General features: G+C 35.3%; 2 long non-coding RNA genes across 2 annotated transcripts in view; one reads left to right on the top strand and one right to left on the bottom strand.

The window, feature by feature from the left end:
- LOC103664703 overlaps positions 1–1,527 on the top strand; it is a 3,607-nt gene extending 2,080 nt beyond the window's left edge. Inside the window, exons 2-3 of the long non-coding RNA XR_569136.1 lie at positions 1,308–1,351; positions 1,446–1,527. This is a non-coding gene — a long non-coding RNA (uncharacterized LOC103664703). The remainder of the gene's footprint in view (positions 1–1,307; positions 1,352–1,445) is intronic.
- Positions 1,528–17,148: 15,621 nt separating this feature from the next.
- LOC103664702 lies at positions 17,149–21,276 on the bottom strand. Its single transcript, XR_569135.2, has 2 exons — positions 20,395–21,276; positions 17,149–20,079 (listed from the first exon to the last, which is right to left on the bottom strand). It is a non-coding gene; the product is annotated as an uncharacterized LOC103664702 (long non-coding RNA).
- Between the last annotated feature and the right edge of the window lie 8 nt (positions 21,277–21,284).

Below are 21,284 nucleotides of genomic sequence, written 5' to 3'. Positions count from 1 at the left end.
CTGCCTGCTGCCCCCCCCCCCCCCGCGTGTGCTCTCTCTCTCTGACAAATAAATGGATAAAATCTTTAAAAATAATAACAATAAAAAATAAAAGCGCTTATAATACTTGGCGATGTTGAGAGTGTTGAGAAATGGACATTCTCTTGTACTGTTTGGGATTGTAAATTGATCTATTTTTTTGACCAAATTTTTAAATGGATATAATTTTTTTGCTCCAGCAATTCCACTTCTAGAAGTTTATTCTAAGGAGATAACCCTTCTTTACCCACAGATTATATATAAGGATGTTCTCTATAGTGTTATTATATGCTATAAAAAAAATTGAAAACAATTTAATTGTCTTTCAACAGGAGTTGAGTAAACAACTTATTGTTCAATCATACCACCCAGTCATAAAATAATGACATAAGAAGATGTACACAACATAGTATTTCATTAGAAAGCAGCGTACAAGGCAGTGTGCGTGGAGAAGTGTCCAGTTACATAAGAATATAGTAAATGTGTATATATGTGTGCCTGTGTGTGTGTGTGCGTACATCATAAGAGGACTAGAAAATTGTTTAATGAAATTTTAGGAGTGTTTACCTGAATGGTGAGATTTCAGGTGATTTTCTTTCTTCTCTTATGCCTTTGCGCATTGTTTTGCTTTTTAAAACAATGATCACGTATTAAAATTAAAGTCAGAAAAATATAAATCTATTCTCATTTGGAAAAACATGCTTCATATTTTATTGTTCTCAAACTTTAAACTATATTTGATGCTGTATGTTTAGAAAAGTATTCAAAGAAACCCACTTAATTTATATCATCCTCAGTTACGTAAAAAGTAAAAATAAAACTGGTTCATTGTAGTTTAAGTAACACGTCAATGCAATTCTTTAAAAATATCTTCCTTCTTTTTTCATTATTTATATTTTTAAAAATCTCTATTAAACATTTTAAATAAGAAAATTGTCTCCTCTGTGCTATAATTTACAGCTCCTTGCTCTCCTCCCCAATATACACACACACACAACCATCCACACCGCCAAATACAGACCCACAGAGAGGCCGCGAGGTACACGCGGAGCCACTCGCTGAGCTGAGCGTGGACCACATGGACGGTCGCTGGACTCTTCCATTTTCCCGGAGCGGTGGGGGGAGAATTTTCTTACAAATGTAACTTATTTCGTCCGAGACTGAAAAAGAGAACTTCGCTATCACCGATGAAACCAATAGAATAAGTTACAATCAACAAACTTGTGCAATAAAATAGGTGAATCTGAGATGAGAATTTGAAGTCAGTATCCTCTTTCTTTCCCAAATAGGAACTCGCTAGGAGGCATGGTTTAATCCGAGGCTTCCCGCTCAGGTAAGGGGCTTCACAGCTTTCCTCCTTGTTACTAATTAGATAATTCTGTAATAACACCAAGGCCCTGTGACTGTGTCTCCTTCCACAAATACAGGCACTCATCGGACCCTTTTCATGGATTCCCCAAAACTACCAACAGCTGATAGAAATGCTTAGTTCTGGACCTCGTCCCCCAGGTGTGTAGAAGGTCGGGGTTGGGAGGGCAAGTGGGATGTGCTCAAATACTAGAAACAGAACCAGCAGTTAAACTGAACACCCGAAGTATTTTAGACTCCTGAGAAGCTGGCTGTGTGCAGAGGAGGAGGGAAGCTGTACGTCTTGGATTTACCAGGACAGTTCTGGTTTCATGCAAATGTATTATTTTCCATGAGGGTTACTCATTACATGTGTAATTACATTAAATGTCATTTGATTTTTGTGACTTTGAATGTTTAAAATAAATAGAAAAATATCCACGTGCTCAGATTTTTGGTTACTGGCTGAACTGAGTCCAAAGAAAAAGTCAGGGTTCTACAAGGAACGAGGGAAATATAGGCTTGATGGAGCGATATTAACTTTTATTCAGCACCTACCTGGGACTTTACATGCTTTATCTCATTTACTTTTCACTGAAAAAAACAAATGAGCTTTCATTTGGGGAAGTAATTTTCTCAAAGATACACAGTAGTAGAAATTACTGTAGTGTAAGGATAGGAGCCCAGATCTGACTCCTAAATCCATGCTTTAGCCACAGTACCATCCTGCCTCTAAGTAAAGGACCAGCAATTACTTAGGTTATCTTCCTTATTTTAAGTTGAAAACAGTTTACCCACAAAGATTCACTTAAAGCAGTCACATTACTAGTTCTCGGTAGAGCCAAAGTAAAAATGTAGACATGGGATTCAGGCTGCTGTCCCACAATAGTACACATATATAATGATTATATCACTTTTTCTTTGGCTTTTAACAGAAGCAGAATTGAAGATGTTTAAGGTGTTTTTTTGTTTTGTTTTTGTTCTTTTGGTTTTTATTTAAATTTTACTTAGTTAACATACAGTGCAATATTGGTTTCTGGAGTAGAATTCAGAGTGATTCATCACTTATATACAATACCCAGTGCTCTTCTCAAGTGCCCTCTTTAATACCCATCACCCACCTAGCCCGTCCCCCACCCTCTTCCCTCCATCAACCCGCAGTTTGTTTTCTATTGTTAAGAGTCTAAGATGTGTGAAGTATTTTTTAATCATTTCTTTTAAACCAATTAAAGACTTAAAAAGACTATTAGTAATTTTTTTCTGGAGCATATAATTAGCAATAATTAATGATGTTGTAGTCCATATACAATTTCTGCGATAACTTGGGTGTCAGTAGCTGGGTTATAGCCTGGGCTTTTATTTCATGTGGTGATGAGTATTAGGACTTGCACAGCTGATTTTTGCCTTTTCCGTAAATTCTCCGTGACTTGGGCCAGTCATTTTCAAATAGTTTAGTTATCAATGAAGTTGTTACAATCTTATAGTATCTCAGTCACAACGTATTCATTTCTTAGTAAAGCCAAGGATGTTTCTTGGTTTATAATTTTAGTAACATAGAAAGTTTCAGAAAGGTATATGAAAAGTTAACTGGTAATCTTTATTTTTTGGTAGAGGAGAGAAATTAAAGAAGGAAAGCGTTTTTAAATTTTCAAGTGGCATTGGGGATTTTTTTAAAAAATAGCTTTCATTGCAAAATATTTATGAGTTCTATGAGCTAGATAGTATTTTAAAAATATAAACCTGGGTTATTTGGGATAATTTGCCTAATATCAGATTTAGAATTAAAACTTGAGAGAGTACAATAATCACAAACATTTATTTAAAATTGATTATATGCTAGGCATAGTGCTAAAACATTAGAAGTGTATCTCCTTTAATTCTTACCCTTAGCCATATTAGTTGGCAGCAATAATATCTAGTTTATAGATGAGGGAACAAGGGTTTAGAGAGTTAAGCTACTTATTAGTAAGAGTTAAATGATTATCTCAAGTCCTATCAATTAATTATTTAAATCTAATGTTTAAGGTGTGTGCTTGATGATATTCTCTGTTTCACATAGAAATGAAATTTCAACTTAACAACAAAGGTTAGACATAAATATATAACATTTTAGGATGTAATATTCGCTTCTATTTTATGAAAATAGGCTAAAAATTGACCCATTTTTGCTAAATTGCATTTCTTCCTCCATAAAAATCCTGAAACTTTAAATTTTTTTTTAAAACTTACTGATTTTACCTGAATAAATTACTTTATATTTGCATATTACTTTTAAAACATGGTTTAAGTTGTTGAAAGTATTGAAAAGGTGAAAGTAAATGTGAATATGTGTTGACTTATATAACAAACTTATCATATACTAAAATCCCAGGGGCTCTAAGAATGTGTAATTAAGAGACTGGCCCTGTTTTAACCATGTGGGCCTATTTGGTTTAGTTAGGAAACAAACTTTGAACAATGTTTATTCACTCCATTTCCAAAACGTTTCCGTAATTATCACTTCAATTTGGAATGAGGTGATATGGTTTTCCACAGAAAAGAACTTTAATATTAAAGTCAGTAATAGAGGTTTATGATAAAAAGTTTTCATGATCAAAAACACTGAATTAAACATAATTTAGTAGGTTTCCTTACTGAGGAACTTTTCAGAACATTCAATATGTTGATATGCATGATAAATTGTCAAGAGGGAACTATGGCCAAAGAATCTTTATTTCTGGATCATTTTGCAGAACTAATGTTCTGCGAAATATTTGGGTAATAGTGGTATAGTGACAGTGTAATTAATAAATGTTAAAATAGATTTGGTACAGACAATATCATATTGTCAACCTGTTCACAAAAAAAGTTAGTGACTTGCCAAAATGTGTAATATTATAATAAGTCCTATCACAATTTACAGTCCATGGAGCTTCTCCCTAGATTTTATTCGAAGCTATAAGATATTCCTTGCCCTGATAGTGTATCAGAAGAGGGGGGGGGGAAACCCAGAAACATTTAATTTTTACTTAAAATCTGATCATTTGTGGGTCATTCATTCAATAAATATGTATAGCATGCTAGCCAAGCACTGTGTTGCTGCTGTAACTGCAAGAATAGTTGGAGGAAAAGATACATTTTTAGAAAGAATAGATTCCATTAAGAACATATTAATATATATGTGTTAAGTCCTGTGCAAACTACTAAGGAACAAATGAAGAAAGTCTCTGACTTACCACTTATTATAAAAGTCTGCTTAGCTTATACCAGGACGAATTTTCTATTTAAATTTTAGATTGTATTAAGATTTAGATTTAAAATTTAGATTGATCATTAATCCAAGAAATGTTGGATTGTTTAACCTATAATTGTGAATATTATATCTTAAAAGTTTTTTTTCTTTTTAAAAGTTTTTCAATACTTTTCTAAGCTTTGAAATCCTCAATCAAAAATTTGGTATAAATAACTTATATTCTCTTCAAGATTTGTACTGCTTGATTTTTAATTCTACCTGTTTCAAGTAGGTAGAATTATGAATGAGACACTAAATAAATTTTTGCAAATGTCCAGTCAGTTTTCACAGCACTATTTATTGAATACTTTCCCATCCCCACTGTTTTGCTTTCTAAGAGTTTACATATGATGGATATTTTCTCACTTAACTGATTTACATAAGTGAGTATTTTCTCACTTAACTGATTGATATGATGTATTATATATTATATTGATAGGTTCACATCTTTGCAGTCCTATTATGAACATTATTATGGTGGATTCTTTAAATTACTATTGAATTAAGATTTTTGGTATTTAATTGAGATTTTCTTTAGTTTCTGTTTTATTATTTTTTTGATTATATTTTAGCCTCAGGATCCTATTAGTCTAATAAAAATGAACTGGATAATTTTCAATCACTTTTAAGTTCTGAATAGATTATAAAAAGCATGGAAATTCTCCATGCCATGAAAATTTGATAAAATGATCTGTCTATACTCAGCAATATTTCAGGGTAATTCTTTAATAATGTTGTTTAGTTGTTCTTGGTCAGTAATAAAAAGTTTGGATTAAAGAAAAGAAATATGGAAAAGAAAATCGATTACTTTTAAATCACCTTTCAGAGATAACTTTTTGGTATACTTTCGAACCAATTTTTAAATTACAAAATTGGGATTATAGTATATATATGTGTGTGTGTGTATATATATATATATATATATATACACACACATACACACACTCTCATTCTTATGCTCTATTAAGTGTTTATTTTCCTATAATCTAACATTCTCTAAAACATGATATATAGATATATATGTATTTTTTAAGATAAACATTCAATTGGAAGACATATAAGTTTTTCTTCGATATTATAAGCAATGTTGTTTCTTCCAAAATATATATTTTTTAAATTGTTCACATACTGAGTTTTGTTAACTTACCAAGTAATCTATAATTTTTCAAAATTAATTTATTTTGCTTTGTAAGATTTATAATTTCTTCTGTAATTTATTTTAGTGAATATAATATGGGAACCTAGTTTATTTTTCATTCATTTGTTTATTCAGTTATAAATTCAGTGAGTATTTATCAAGCATGTATTCTGTTAGGTGCTAGTAAACCAGACATGGTCCCTACTCTTGTAGAACTTACAGTTTAGATGGTAAAGATGAACATAAATCAAATAGTCACACCAATGAATGTATAAATACAAAGTGATATAAAAGCCCTAAAGGAAAGGAATTGTGGAGTCCTTGGCAGCAGGATGCACGAACCATTCGAAGCACTGGGAAGAGAGCCAGTGTCTGGAACAGGAACTGCAAGGTAGAGATTAATGTGAGATGCGACTAGAGAGGTGGGCAAGGACACACTATGCTATGTTAAGAATTTTAATCTTTATCTTAAGAGTAATGGAAACCATTTAAGGGTTTTAAGCAGGAGGTTTACCTAATCAAATTTATGTTTTCAAAAGATCACTGTGGCTGCAGGATAAAGAATTGGAGGGAGACTTTGTGGATGCTGGAAGCCCAGTAAGTAGGCTGTTGAAGTAATAGGTGAGAAATGGTGGCATCCAATTCTGGTTACCAGTGATGACTGACGACTAAGTTGTCACTGGAGACAGAGAAGGGAACAGATTCAATAGACAGTTTGAAGACAAAATGAAAAGGATTTTTTTGGTGCTTGATTGAATTGACCAGGTACAGGGGACATGAAGGAGGGAGGTGTTAAGGAAGATTTCTAGGTTTCTGGCTTGAACAAAACTGGATTAAATAGTCTATCCTTCCCCTTTGTGTTATGGCATGCTAGAATTTCTTCCAACTATCTGTAAATCCTATGACAATTACGTTGCAGTTATTTTAGCTTTATAATGTGTTTTAATATTTAGAGAGACAAGTTTTCTCCACCAAAAACTTTTTTTGTAAGTAAGCTCTATGCCCGGCGTGGGGTTTGAACTTAGAACCCCAAGATCAAGAGGTGCATGCTCTACCAACTGAGCCAGCCAGATGCCCCAGTAACTCTTCTTTTTAAAAATGTCTTTGTCCATTTTTCATCATTATTCCATATGAATTTTAGAATCATTTTTTCAAGTTCTAAAAAAAAATGTGTATATTAACTTAAGGACAATTCTCTTCTTCCAGATTTTTTATAGCTCTCGGTATAAAACTTTATACAGTTTTTATATAGATGTCATATATTTCTTGTTAGGATATTTCTAACTATTTTGTTATTACTGTTGTTATTGTGCTGTTCTAAATGTAATGGATTTATTTTAAAGCGGTAAAATGGCTAGATTGTAGAAACTTGTTGAAGAGAGTTATACTGATGCTACTTCAGATCTATAACTTTTGGTAATAAATGGGACCCAACTTTATCTGAGTGTGTCTTAGCCATCTTGGGCTGTTGTAACAAAATACCATAGGCTGGGTAGGTTAAAGAGCAAACACTTATCTCTCACAGTTCTGGAGGCTGGGAAGTCCAAGACACGGTGCTAGCAATTTGGTTCTTGGTGGGGGCTCACTTCCTGGCTTGCAGATGGCTGCCTTCTTGCTGTATCCTCACGTGGCGGACAGAGGAATCTTTGGTGTCTCTTCCTCTTCTTATAAGGGCACTAATCTTATCATGGGGGCTGTACCCTCATGACCTCATCTAAACCCATTAGGAGACCTATCTCCTAATGGCATCATATTGGGAGGTAGTGCTTGAACACATGAATTTTAGGGGAGGACACAAATGTTCAGCCCATAACAGAGCCCAAATAGCTAACATGATTATAACTCCCGTTTGGTGTTGCAAGCAAGCTATTTGACTAATTTGAACTTGAGACTGCAGAGAAAATAAGTAAATAAATAAATAAATAAAAGAACTGATGAGTCAGCAAAGGAACTATGATTATTAATATTGAAGCCAGGACATGGGGAGTGGGTAGTTGTTACATGGAGTGTGCATTCATGTCCCATATCAGAACTGCCTTGTGCTCAATGGAATCAGAAAATTTGAAGAGCTGCCAAGCTATTTGTTGGAAATAAAGTCAGGATTTCTAAAGAAATTCACGGATTTTCATAAGCATGAATTATGCTTTAAGTTTCTGCAGCTGACTTTAGAATGATGTATTTGAATGTTTTAAGCATCTGCCTTGTCAAAATGGCTCTACTTAAGAGAAACTGATTGAGCTGAAGGCAAACTATACCTACCAAGAACCTACGGTATCCCTAGTTTTTGAAGATGAATATGTACAGCACACATTACTATTCTGGAATTTCTGGCTCTGTGGCCAAATTCTTGCAATATATGAGTTATCCAGCTCTGTTAATGTATATTATATTCTCTTTCGTAAAACCATGGAAATTGAATTGGAGGGCCACTTTCAGTAATGTAAGCCTGGAGTGACGATTGAGATGTGCCTGCCTATAGAGTCTGTGTTTTGTTTCTTTCTTTAAAAACTTTGCTGAGATAGAATTCATATACACCATACAATTCACTCATTTAAAGTGTACAATCAAATGGCTTTTAGTCTATTTACAGACACATTCAAACAATACCACAGTCAATTTTAGAACATTTTTTTTATTACCACAGAAAGAAACCTGGTACCCTTTAGCTATCACCCCTCCCATCCACTCACCCCTGCACACTCCCAGCTTCAAGCAACTGCTAATTTACTTTATATCTCTATAGATTTCCCTATTCTGGAATTCGAATGAATAGAATCATATAGTATGAGGTCTATTGTGATTGGCTTAGCATAATGATTTCAGGATTCATTCATGTTGTAGCATGTATCTGTACTTCATTCCTTTTCATGGCCAAATAATGTACCATTGTATGGAATTACATTTTGTTTACACATTTGTCAGTTGGTGGACATTTAGGTTGTTTCCACTTTTTGATGATTCTGAATAATGCCACTGTAAACATTTGTGTACAAATTTCTGTGTGGGCATATGTTTTCATTGTTCTTGGGTATATACCCAGGAGTAGAATTGTTGAGTAATATGATAACTAGGTGTTTAATCATTTCGGGAACTGCAGACTGTTTCCCAAAGTGGCTGCACTATTTTATATTCCTACCAGCTGTGTATTAGGGGTCCAATATTTTTTACATCTTTGCCAATATTTGTTGTTATCTGACTTTTTTGTTCTAGCCATCCCAGTGGGTATGAGTGGTATCTCATTGTGATTTTGATTTGCATTTTTCTGGTGACTAATGATGTTGAACATCTTTTCACATGCTTGGTGGCCATTTGTATTTCTTCTTTGGAGAAATATCTATTTAGATCTTTTGTCCATTTTTAAATTGGATTGTTACTTTACTTATTGATTTATAAATGTTCTTTATATATTCTAGATATAGATCCCTAGATAAGGATCAGATATGTGATTTGCAAATTTTCTTCCCATTCTGTAAGGTTTTCTTTTCATTTTCTTTCTTGTGTCCTTTGAAGCACAAGAGTTTTCCATTTTATTTATTTATTTTTTGGTTGCTCAAGCTTTTGGTGTCCTAACTAAGTATCCTTTCCCCTTATGTATTTTTTCTAATAGTTTTATTTAGTTTTTGCTTTTACATTCAGGTCATTGATATATTTTGAATTAACTTTTGCATATGGTATGAAGAGTTAGGGTTCAGCTTCATTCTTTTGCATGTGGCCATCCAGATGTCTCAGTACCATTTGTTGAACAGCCCTTTGTTCTTTAGCGAAGTTTGGTCTGTTGTATAATAATATCCTCTTTGATTTTCCAAAATTGGTTAAAGACTAGTAATTGGCCCATAATTGTGCACCTTTTTATAAATAAAGCTGATTAAGCTATTTGGATACTATGAAACAATACTTTTGAATAGTTTATAGACTATAATCCCTTATTGTTATTTTCTGAAAGTTTCTATTTATCTGAGAGAGAGACAGTGAGTGAGCACGAGCAGGGAAGGGGCAGAGGGAGAGGGAGAAGCAGACTCCCCACTGAGCAGGGAGCTGGAAGCAGGGCTCAATCCCAGGACCCAGAGATCATAACCTGAGCCCAAGGCAGACCCTTAACTGACTGAGCCACACAGGCATCCTATAATTCCCTTATTGTTATTATTTAAAATGTATGTGGCCCACATAGATTTCTAACTGTTGTGGTTCACTATTGAAAAACACGGATATCTCGGAATATGTTATGTTTTGCATAATTCTCATTTCCACGCTATGTTAGTTTCTGTCTTCTAGGTGACAGGAACAATGACGTCCCTTGACTTTTAAAGATATCAGAATGTGTGGGGACAGTGGAAACCAATGGTGACTGGAGAGATATTATTAGAGGATTTGTAGTAAGAGAAATGGGGGTTAAGAAGGAATGATTTAAGTGAAGCAGCAAGAGCAATCAGGTAGAAGTATGGATTGGATTGGAGTTGCATGTGGACTAGTATAGACAGAAATTACTTGGAAAGTTTGAAAGCTGTAACTAAACTTTCTAGGTCTGGGTTGTAAGTACTATGTGGTATTAAGAAGAATTTGATGCTTTGGGGCGCCTGGCTGGCTCAGCCAGAAAAGCATGCAACTCTTGATTTTGGGATTGTGAGTTCAAGCCCCACGTTGGGTATAGAGATTACTTAAAAAAAATAAAATCTTAAAAATGAATTTGCTGCTTAAAAGTAAAATGTCATTAACCTTTTCTATTATTCTCTTAGGAAATTCACCTCTGTTCTATTACTCTTCCATTTTTTGAGTAAAAGGTAAGAGAGACAATAATTGAATAACTTCCAGAATTAGATAAAGTAACATTTTATGGGTTATTGATTTTAGAGCCAAGCATTTGTTATAATATTTAACTAAATGTCTTATAAATAAAAAGGGTCCTTTTCAGATATTTTAGGGGGAAAGTGGTGGATTATTAAACCATAGCAAACTTGGGTAGCTTGCTTTTTCCTTCGTGGTCCTTATAATTCCTTGGCTCTTTTTCATTTTATAGACTCCCCCTGACTTCCACTCGGTGGCTTCAACTATCATCTATATGAAGATGATTCTCATATCTTTATCTCTAGCTCTGTCTCCTAAGTATCCATACATATTTTCAGCTGCCTGCTGGATATTTCTAACTGGGAATCTAAGAGGCAACCCAAATTTAATTGATCCCAAACTGATTTATTTGTACTCCTTTCTGCTTTCAGCCTATACTTTCTCCTGTATGTCTATCTCATTTAATGACACCAGAGTCCATCTAGAGAACTAAACCTGAATTGCCAGTAATATTTGAGTCCTCCCCACACCATTTTCTTACGTTACATCTTCATTGATTCAGCAAGTCCTAGATTCTACTTTATCTTTTAAATCTACCTCCCCCTCTCCAGCCCTGCTCCCATAACCCAGCCCTCATGTCTCCCTTGAACAACTACATTACCTTTCTTTTTGATGCACATTTCTCCAGCCTCATTCACATTCCATCCTTCCTTCCTTCAGTTTCCTAAGCTTCTTCCTGTTTCAACTGAAATTACAGAAGTAATACAGCTACATCAAGGCCCAGATAAGAAAGTACTACGTCAGCGTATGAATACTCAGCTGGATATGTATTTCTAAATTGCATGAAACTTCCAGGTTCAGCACACTTTCACTAAGTATTATTGTTTTTTTCCCTGATGTAATAGGTACTTCTTTTTAATGCGAATTTGCAGAGTTATTCTAAAATGCAAATTTTATCTTGAATTTTATTTTGGATGTATCTATTATCTTGGATGTAAAATTCTTTAATGCTTACCTGTTACTCAACAGTAACAGGTAATATCCAAATTTGGAGGTAATATCCAAAGACTTTATGCTAGAGTACCAGACCCCATCCTTCTTATATAATCTGCACTCTAACCAAATCAATTTCCAGATTATGAAACACAAGTGACTTTCTCATGCACCTATATATTTTTATGTGTTCCTTTCTTTCTTTAGAATGGTTGATTTCTTTGCTTCCTGTCTTTCCCTGCCTGGAAAATTGCTTATTCTTCACTAATGTTCAAATTTCACCTATTCTGTGAAGCTTTTCTCAAGACCTCCATGTATCTCTGGTACTTTCATAGCACTTTTTTTTTTTTTTAAAGATTTTATTTATTTATTCGACAGAGATAGAGACAGCCAGCGAGAGAGGGAACACAAGCAGGGGGAGTGGGAGAGGAAGAAGCAGGCTCATAGCAGAAGAGCCTGATGTGGGGCTCGATCCCGGAACACCAGGATCACGCCCTGAGCAGAAGGCAGACGCCCAACCGCTGTGCCACCCAGGCGCCCCTCATAGCACTTTTGATACAACTCTTGGTCATTTATCTCACTGTTTTATTAAATGTACTTGATTTAGTCTTCCTCTGGACCAAGTTTTAAGAGGAAAGAGATAGGTTTTTCATTTGTATTCACTGTTTCTACTACACAGGTGCTGGGCACATGCTTGTTGAATGAATGATTTATATAGTTTACAATAATAAATACATAAGTAAAGAAAACTTATCCCCCAACTTTGGATATACAAATTCAAATTTTCTTTAAGACATTGTGTATCAACTACACTTCAGTTAAAAAAAAAAAGAAGTAAAATTTCTGCTTAGATGGTGAGACAGATAGACACTACCCTGTGATGGAACCTGGGCTCCTGAGCAGAGCTGAGGTTCAGGGAGAGTGAACACAGGGTGGTATAAAGGGAGAACTACAGACCCACACGAGCACTATGTGACCTTGCTTGCTTGCCCTAACTATCCCAGCAGCTCCACAAGTATCCACATAGCCACAGCTCTGGACTTGCCCAGGAACTTATTAATACCGCCAATCCAAGGCTATGGAAATGCCTCCTTGTAGTCTGTTTCATGTTAATTAAACCTAGAAAAAAGGAGCACATTGTCTTCTGATACTCTTAGAATACAATAATATTCTAAAAATACAGAGAATTAGAGACTCATTTATTCAGAGGTCATACTTTTATTATATTAAATATAGTAGTTACATCATAGTCAGAATAGTTTCAAACCAGTTTTCTGGTTTGACAGAACCAGAACATCACAACTATGATGTTTTTACAGCAGTATTGTAGGTACAATTAAAGCCCACAAGATTTAATGTAAGCACAAGACAAAACATTAAGTCTTTATCAATTCTAAGCTCCTAGCACAACATAGACATTCCAAATTTTTTACAGAAAGCCTGTAAGATGTGATAAGTTCTTCAAATTAAAAATACTTTTGTATATATGAAATATTGTCAAGTATTACTATAGCTCTTTTAAATTCATAATGTTAAGTTATTTCCCCTTACATCAAGCAAAAGTTACATAGTTTGCCTGGACATGATCATGAAGAATCATCTGCGTATATCTGAGAAAGCTACTGTATGTTGCTGATAGAATTAGGAAGGCAACAGTGAAAAAGCGACATCAGAGAGGTCCTTAGGAGAGCTACAGAATTCAACAGTGTAAGACAGAAAGAAGCTAATAAATGAGAAACCAGACTACTAAAGCAGCTTGGGTTTTGGTGCTGTTTTTTCCAAAGAGAAAATAAAATATTTCAAAAGTCTAAAGAGCAGTGTTAAAAAACAATATTCACATGTGGGTATAAATTCCTGACTAAAATTTTGTATTTAATTTTTTAGGGAGAGCGACATCCTTTACTCAAACCTTTTGTTCACTGTAAGTTGCTTTCTTGCTTTTACTCATCTGTCATCATTCCCTACTCTGGAATAGGACAAGGAATGAGCTGTTTTCTTTTCCTTCCTTTGTTTGATTTTATCATTACAGTCAGAGACTTGATTATTAAAAAAAAATAAAATAAAAATAAAATAAAAATTAAAAAAAGGAATGTTAGCCACATGTATTTTTTAAAATTATTTTACTTATTCATTTAACAAAGAGAGAGCACAAGTAAGAAGAGCTGCCGCAAGGAGCCCAATGCGGGGCCCAATCCCAGGCCTCTGGGATCATGACGCTAGCCAAGGCTTAACCAACTGAGCCACCCAGGCGCCCCTTATCCTACATATTTTAGACTCTACAGTGTTGAGTTTGGTGACAAGTTAGTAGTTTTTATTGGAATTTGATATGAGTTAACCTATTATTATGTTCATCAATAAAGAAATGGTTCGAGGCAAAGCTATTGCCACTTATTAATGTAATTTAAAAAAATCATTATGGTATTTTTCCATGGGTGGAAACATTAACAAAATTTAAAATATAATTAGAAAGGTCAGGCTTGGGGTGCCTGGGTGGCTGTCGGTTAAGCGTCTGTCTTCAGCTCAGGTGAGCCCTGTCAGGGTCCCTGCTCAGCAGGGAGTCTGCTTGTCCCTCTCCCTCTGACCCTCCACCCACACCCAACACCCCCCCCCCCAGCTTGTGTTCTGTCTCTCAAATAAAATCTTTAATACTGACTGAATTGCTTTTTTTTGCATTAAAATATTTCTAAGGCTGACATCAGATGAATTTTATTTCTTGGATATCATTGCCATGATTAACTGATTTGATACCAGACACTAATACATGTCAGTATATTATAATGTAGCACTATAAAGAACTGACTTACAGAGGTTTACAATCTACCTTCTAGTACTCAATATTAAATGATTTGCTTCTACATACGGTCTCCTTGGATTCAATGGGTTACATATTGAATTTGATTGTGCACATATTTTAATGAAATTAAATCTTTCAACAAGAATTTTGTGTAGTTCATAATGAAGATACATTCCATGTCTTCTGGAGATTTTAAGTGTTCAATAAGTATATTTATGGAATGAATAAACAAATAAATGTACCTATAGCTAAAATTTGCCTGAATCCATTGTCCTTCTGTGCTTTGGGCAGTAGGTTTCCACAAACATGCAATTAGTAAGTGGCTAAACTAGCATTATTTATTTGCCTAAATTTGTTCGAATCTTTTTTATTTTGATGTAGTTAGCTAACATCCAGCTTTTACAGTTTTACTTCAAATAATGATTGTATCAGGCACTTTGAGGTTCTCAGAAAATATTAAATAAACTGACAGTACAATTATTTAACAAACTTATTCCTCCATATTTGTCACAAAACGTATTGCTTTTTATTTATAAAGGATAGTAGAAACAATTCTATTTTCTAAAGTGAAAAACCATCTCTGTATTAGTTTGCTGTAATTATTTTTAACCAAAATTTATCCCTTCTCAAAGTGAGTATACATTTAAGGTCAATCTGCTTATCTGCACCAACTTTATAATTTTAAAATTTGTCTGTTTAGAGCCTAATTTCAGCTTTCGATAAAAATGGATTTATTAAAAAATGGTTCACCGTTACATCTGGCTAGTAATTCATCATGGTCCTAAGGTAATGTTTTCTATGGTTTCCCATCTTAGCTGGTAATACTGAGACATTTCCACTTTTATATTTCTACTTGAATTTCCTCTGCTTAATTGCTTTGTTCTGATCCACATTAATTTCATCTCCTGTATTAGAATGAAAATCAGTATCTTACTGTTTGCATATTTTACTTATTCAACTTTTACTATCTGGTTTTTAAAGAATTCTTTTATGCTGCAAATTCTTCCCTGGGTTGTCCTTTATTTAAGAAGTATATTTTCTTTCAGTTTGCTTCATGCAAGTAAATTTTGACAGTTAAAATTGTCGCCCTGTCCATATCTAATACACTGGTAGCCTTTCTATCCTTTTACTTGGCTTCCCGTAAACTAAACTCAGAAAGAGAACAGCTGCCAGTCAAACAAACAAACAGGAAGTCATGTGGTCTTCCTTTGTAATCCTACCCTTTCAGGACTGACTTGGCTCCCTCTGCTGGTTGGTAATATAATTGCTTTCTTAGTTCAATAGAGTATGTATTGCGTTGGTGAAATACTTAGGGTATATACGCTTTGGTTCAATAAGTGAATTAGAGAGTCTTATGTTTTCTAAATTTTGTTTTAAGGTGTTAACCAAACTAGGTCTTAAATATCTATAATTGAAACTGGCAGCATATGTCTGAAAAGAAACTTTTATTAATGCTGTTAGACTTGTCAACATTACAATACTGGAATCTACACTGAAATCAGGCAAAACAGTAAGTAATGAAATGTTTCAAATTTTATTGAAATGTCTAAATCCTATTAAGACATTCCAGTATAACTTAATCGTTATTTTCTGTTTGATAGTTATTTTTCATCTCATTTATACAGCATATTGCCTCTCTTTCAAATTCTATACACAATACTCTGCTTTTAAATTTTAAGTACATTTATTTAAATATATAGAGTGAGCTGGATGGCAAATGAAGGTTAACTATTTACTTCAGGAAATTATTTACTTGGGCTAGAAAGAAAAGCCTTATTGACAGTTTTATTTCTCGGAGGGAAGAGGAGTTTCTATCATTTTCAGAGAATAACTTGTTCTTATAATTGCTGTGTGAAGGCAGTAGTTTTCTTTGCATTCCTATCGCCAGTTAATAAACACTTGCTTTAAGATTAAAGAGAAGGTGAGAACAAACGTATCTTTTGCCTTATATTTACTATTTTGCTGTCTTCAGCATTTGAGATTAGAAAATGTACTACAACAAATAAGTAAATAGTCATAGATCTAAACACACCAAATTTAGCTCTACTAGGAAATTCTTTTTTACAACAACTATATTTAACATTTCTACATAGTTTATTACCTACTCTTTACCTTAAGATCACCTCTCTGAAAACAGTATCAAACCTCCTCTAAAATACCCTACTGCTTCCTCTAAAATTCCTCACTATATAGGCAGAATTTTCTAGCATTCTTCATTTTTTTAAGGAGGGGAAGTACAAGTAAAAAACCTGAACTGTAGGTTTTTTAAAAAAACCTACTTTTTTGGGCCTATAACCCATAGTAAGAAATAGATTTTACATGGTAACTCAGCACATGCACACACAAAAATGGAACGAATGTTTACTTAAAAATACACTTTACCATGTGTGATGTGATTATTATAGAATCCAGATTCTATTCTTTCCTCTGTTTTAAATAAAAAATGTTAGTCCCAACCCACTAAATTTCATGACCCATAATGGTACATGACCCAGTTTTAAAGCACTGGTCTAGTGGAGATGCTTTTAAGAGCATCATAAGCACTCCCTTCATACCTATTTTACATGTTAAGTTTTAAATGGATTTTGTATTCTTCCCTCATAAAATCATTTTTATTCTGTTATTCCAGACTGGTTTAGGATTAAAATACATGTACAGTTTAATTATCCGGTTCACATTCAGCATATGTGTAGGTTCCATTAAGATTAAGCTTTCATGAAGATTTAATGACCCTAAATAATTATAAATATTTCAGAAATGCTTTTTTTAAGGGCCTTACCCTATGTAATGCAGTGTAACCTGTAATACAGTATAATTAGGTGTTTTTATTTAGTAATATAAAGTACAGATATACAAAAATGTAAATATAGGAAAGTCATAGGATTTTAAGTAGATGGCATGAATAATAAAATCTATGAATTTAGAGAAAATCCTTAGAGAGGTAAGAAGGATTAATGAAAGAACAAAACTTGTTTTTGAAGACCAAGATGAAGAAAGTTCTTGATGGGGAAAAACCATTAATTTCTATCATCTTAACAAAAATGGATAAAATACATTGAATAACACCTTCATAGATACTATCACAAATTTGATTAGGTATTCACTTTGAAAACTTGAAACAGGAACATATTTACAGACTGTTGATATTTTTGTAGCTCACCCTCAAATCAACATCTATAATGAACTCTTCATCAAAGTTTCTTAAGATCAAAATCATCCTAAAAGTAACAATTTCCTAAATATGAAATCATTTTAGAGTATGAAATAGTCTACAAAACATATACATACATGTTCTTTACTTTTTTCCTATCTTTTAAACATTTGTTCCTGTTCAGAGTTAATTGTCTCACTAACAAAGGATACAACTGGTAGGCATAAAATAGTGTGGAAATGATTTTCTAAAATTTTTCCTTTCTATCATTTTATGGCAAACTGTATTTTGAAGATAAATATTTTTAAAAAATAACAATTCATAATTTGTGAGTTGTACCAATTCCTGCNGATATTCAATATTTAATTCTTGAAATCCATTTTAAAATATTTTATTAAATCTTATGCAATTTATTGATCAAGAATACATATGGGAATATCCAGGAATATAAAATAAATAAAATTAGTGCAACTCAGTACTTACAGGGGGCAATATTAGGTCAGATTAAGGGTTATCTACAAACTATTGACAAATCAAGGATATAACAATGAAATATAAAGCCACCATAAATCAACTGATTTGGGACATAAAGATTTAAAAATGTGAAAGCAAAATAAATGGATGGTGATGATCAAAATAAGCAACCCCCCCCCAAAAACCCAAGAAACAAGACAAATCAAGAAAACACTAAGATTAGATTAAGAGATTCCACACAAGATCTCAACGTGGATACTTAAATTTAGGCAAGCAAAACACTAACTGATTTAACAGAAAAATATTCTGATATGCACTGAAACAATTTCTTTAATTCTGTGATCTGGAAAAAAAATTGATATAAACTATATACAAGTTAAAACCCTTAAAGGTAGAGACCTTGTCTATTTTCCTTCACTAATGTATTTAAGAGATGCTTATCATAAAGCTAATTAGCAGCTAGTAAGTCTTTAATAAATGAGGGAAGTGAAAAATAACATCTCTAAAATTTTAAATTAAATGCTACAATAATGCCAAGACTTTTGTTCCCTAACATGCAGAATCACTAGTTTACCAGTAACATTTAAGAAAGTATATAGGAAGATAATTGTGTTTCCTTAAGCAAACTGAAATGATACTATTTTGAAACTGAATGAAAAACATATTCTGAGCCATCTGTATATTACTTAGAGCTGTTCTTAAGATTAATGGGTAAACTTAAAATGAACAGACTGTTGGATTTACTATACAAGATACAACTATTTGTGTTAATGGTTATAAAGACTTTCTTCTCCAAAAAATTCAATACATGAAATATTATTTGGACTTTCATAGCCAAAAGCTTATTGCATAGTTTTTATTTACCAGTGTAAGTCCTTACTTTAAAAGGCCTATTTTCCAAGGCAATAATAGGAAATAAAAATTCTCAATTTGTTTTGAAAAATCATTATCAATTTATTGGTATATCCAGTGCTATCAAAAGGTAAGTAAATGTTATGAACTAAATGGTGAATTAAAATATCCACTCTGCGTGACCTAAGCTTTCACTGAGTCTTTTCTTCAGGAGGAAACTGTAAAAATAAATCTCACTAGTATTTGCTTTGCTTGACAGCATAACTGAATAGTAACCAAAGTAGCCATATGTGGTCCTTTATATAAAGCCTCAGAAACATGCACCTTTTGAATCATTGTGCTTGGCACATATTTTGTGCCCAATAAATACTTGCAGAATCAACTTTTCCAGTAGTGCTGGATTTGGGCTAGGCCAACCAGATTCTCACAGACTTTAATTTAGCCTGTATTTTGCAAGAAAGAGGGCAGACGGGATAAAGAATGTAGTTTGTGATTCAGGAAGAGAGCAAAGCTAAGTGGCCCAGTATGAATATGATCATGTGATCTACCAATCAACTGTCCTCTAGCAAGCCCATTTTCAGAAACCTAAAAACAATTACCACTACTTTTTGGGATTCTGGTATTGTGGAGGGTGAATGTCTAGAAGTAGTGCACTTCTCTAGAACTCTGTAATAAACGCGATTTTTCCCTAGATTTTTTTTTTCAGTTTTCACAATCTTTCATAAGGTTCTCTGTAGCATATAAGTGTATATATTAAGGGCTAGAGTTCAGAAAAGGCTGTGGGGGTGCAGGGGGGAGGTCAGGGCCCTTATAATTGCCATTTATTCATTAACTAAATATTAAGCATCCACTGTGTAGGTCAGGCATTAGTCTAGACATTATTTTCTCCACAAAATCCCAGGGGAGAAAAACAAAACTTCTTGCCCTCCTGGAGCTTAACATTCTACCGGGGGAAAAACAGGTAATAAGATCGACACGTAAGATATGTAAAATGCCTGAACGAGAAAGTGGGAAAGGGGGACAGGGAACTTGCAGTTTCGAGGGGGTGGGGGCGAGGTGACGTCCGAGGAAAATCCTGAAGGTGAGGGAGCAAGCCCTATGGATTCTTGGGGGAAAGAGCCTGGCACAGGGAATAGCAAGGGCAGAGGTCCTGCTTGCAAGAATGCCAGGGCAGCTTCTCCCCCACCCGCGCGCAGTATTTAGGCCACGGTCAAGACTTTGGCTTTTCCTCTCAGCCAGATGCAATGCCGTTGCAGGATCTAGAGTAAAGGAGTAACATCTGATTTACTCTCTCGAGTGATTTCTGAGCAAACGGAATAACCTGAGCGCAAATTTTCCCATTTACTTTAAGCGTATTAGAAAACATACAGGAATACGTAAACAATACAATTAACGTATAATCTAAACTCATGAAAATATAATACAAGTTTCGTCCCGCTTGAGTAAAATTAGCTAACCTACTGCACTTTTTACCTGAACAAAAGACCCCCCCCTTAATTTACACTAATTTAACAGAGAACTCGGAAAGATAAAGTTTGTGACAACAGGAGACCACAAAAAGCATGGCACCGTACACACAATCACATCTGTGCTCCAGCCTCGTGCGGCACCTCACTGTTTCAAATGGAAAGAGGAAAACGACGTTGGAAACCGGCTGGCCCCAGACCCCCGCGTCGCCCACGGTCGGCCGGTGGCCCGAGTCCGGGCGGGCGGCTTTCCCCGCGCACCCGGCTCCACCTACACCTAGAGGGGGGCGCGGATCCGCACGCTCCGGGCCCGCCGCCGGCCAGCTCCTCGTTCACACAGCGTCGCCTACAGGCCTTTATCCCGACAGTTAGGGAAGAACCAAAACCACCGCCAACAAAAAGACCAGAAAAGACCGCATATTTCCAGAAACCAAGGCATCACAAACACGATTCCAATTCATTCCAGCTGGGAATCTTCTTCACCTCCACGGGTTGCGTTCTCCCTCCGCAGAAATAACGCAGAGACGGGCGTAGAGTCCGGCCTCCCCACAGGAGAGAAGGTGTAGGATACATCCATCCACCAGACTGCAGAGACACCATTTAAAAAATGCACAGTCGCCGTCGAATCGCGGGCGTTCTCTACCTGGCCGCCCCGAGCTCGGCTCCCTAAGCTAATGACCACCAGCTGGGATAGCGAGCTTGGCCTGCGAGCCGGGTCGGGCCTGAGCGCCCCTCACGCACACAACCATCACCGAACCCGGGCCCCGCTCCGGTCGGCCTCCAGGAAAATAAAGACCGCGGAGAGCCGGCCCGCCCGTGCCGCAGCGAAAACGCCGCCCCGCAGGATCGACAAAAAAAGGCAACATCCGCAGTCGCTCTGAGGAGGAGAAGGGCGCAAAGGAGAGCCGCCACCGCCCGCTGCCCGCCCCGGCCCGCCCGGGCGCGGAGTGGTGCGGCGCGGCGCGGTGCGGCGCGGCCGAGGACGCGAGTCGAAGTGG

This window comes from Ursus maritimus, unplaced genomic scaffold (genome assembly GCF_017311325.1).
Source record: "Ursus maritimus isolate PB19 unplaced genomic scaffold, ASM1731132v1 scaffold_15, whole genome shotgun sequence".
NCBI classification, from domain to species: domain Eukaryota; kingdom Metazoa; phylum Chordata; class Mammalia; order Carnivora; family Ursidae; genus Ursus; species Ursus maritimus.
This window is presented reverse-complemented; position numbering and strand designations above follow the sequence as displayed.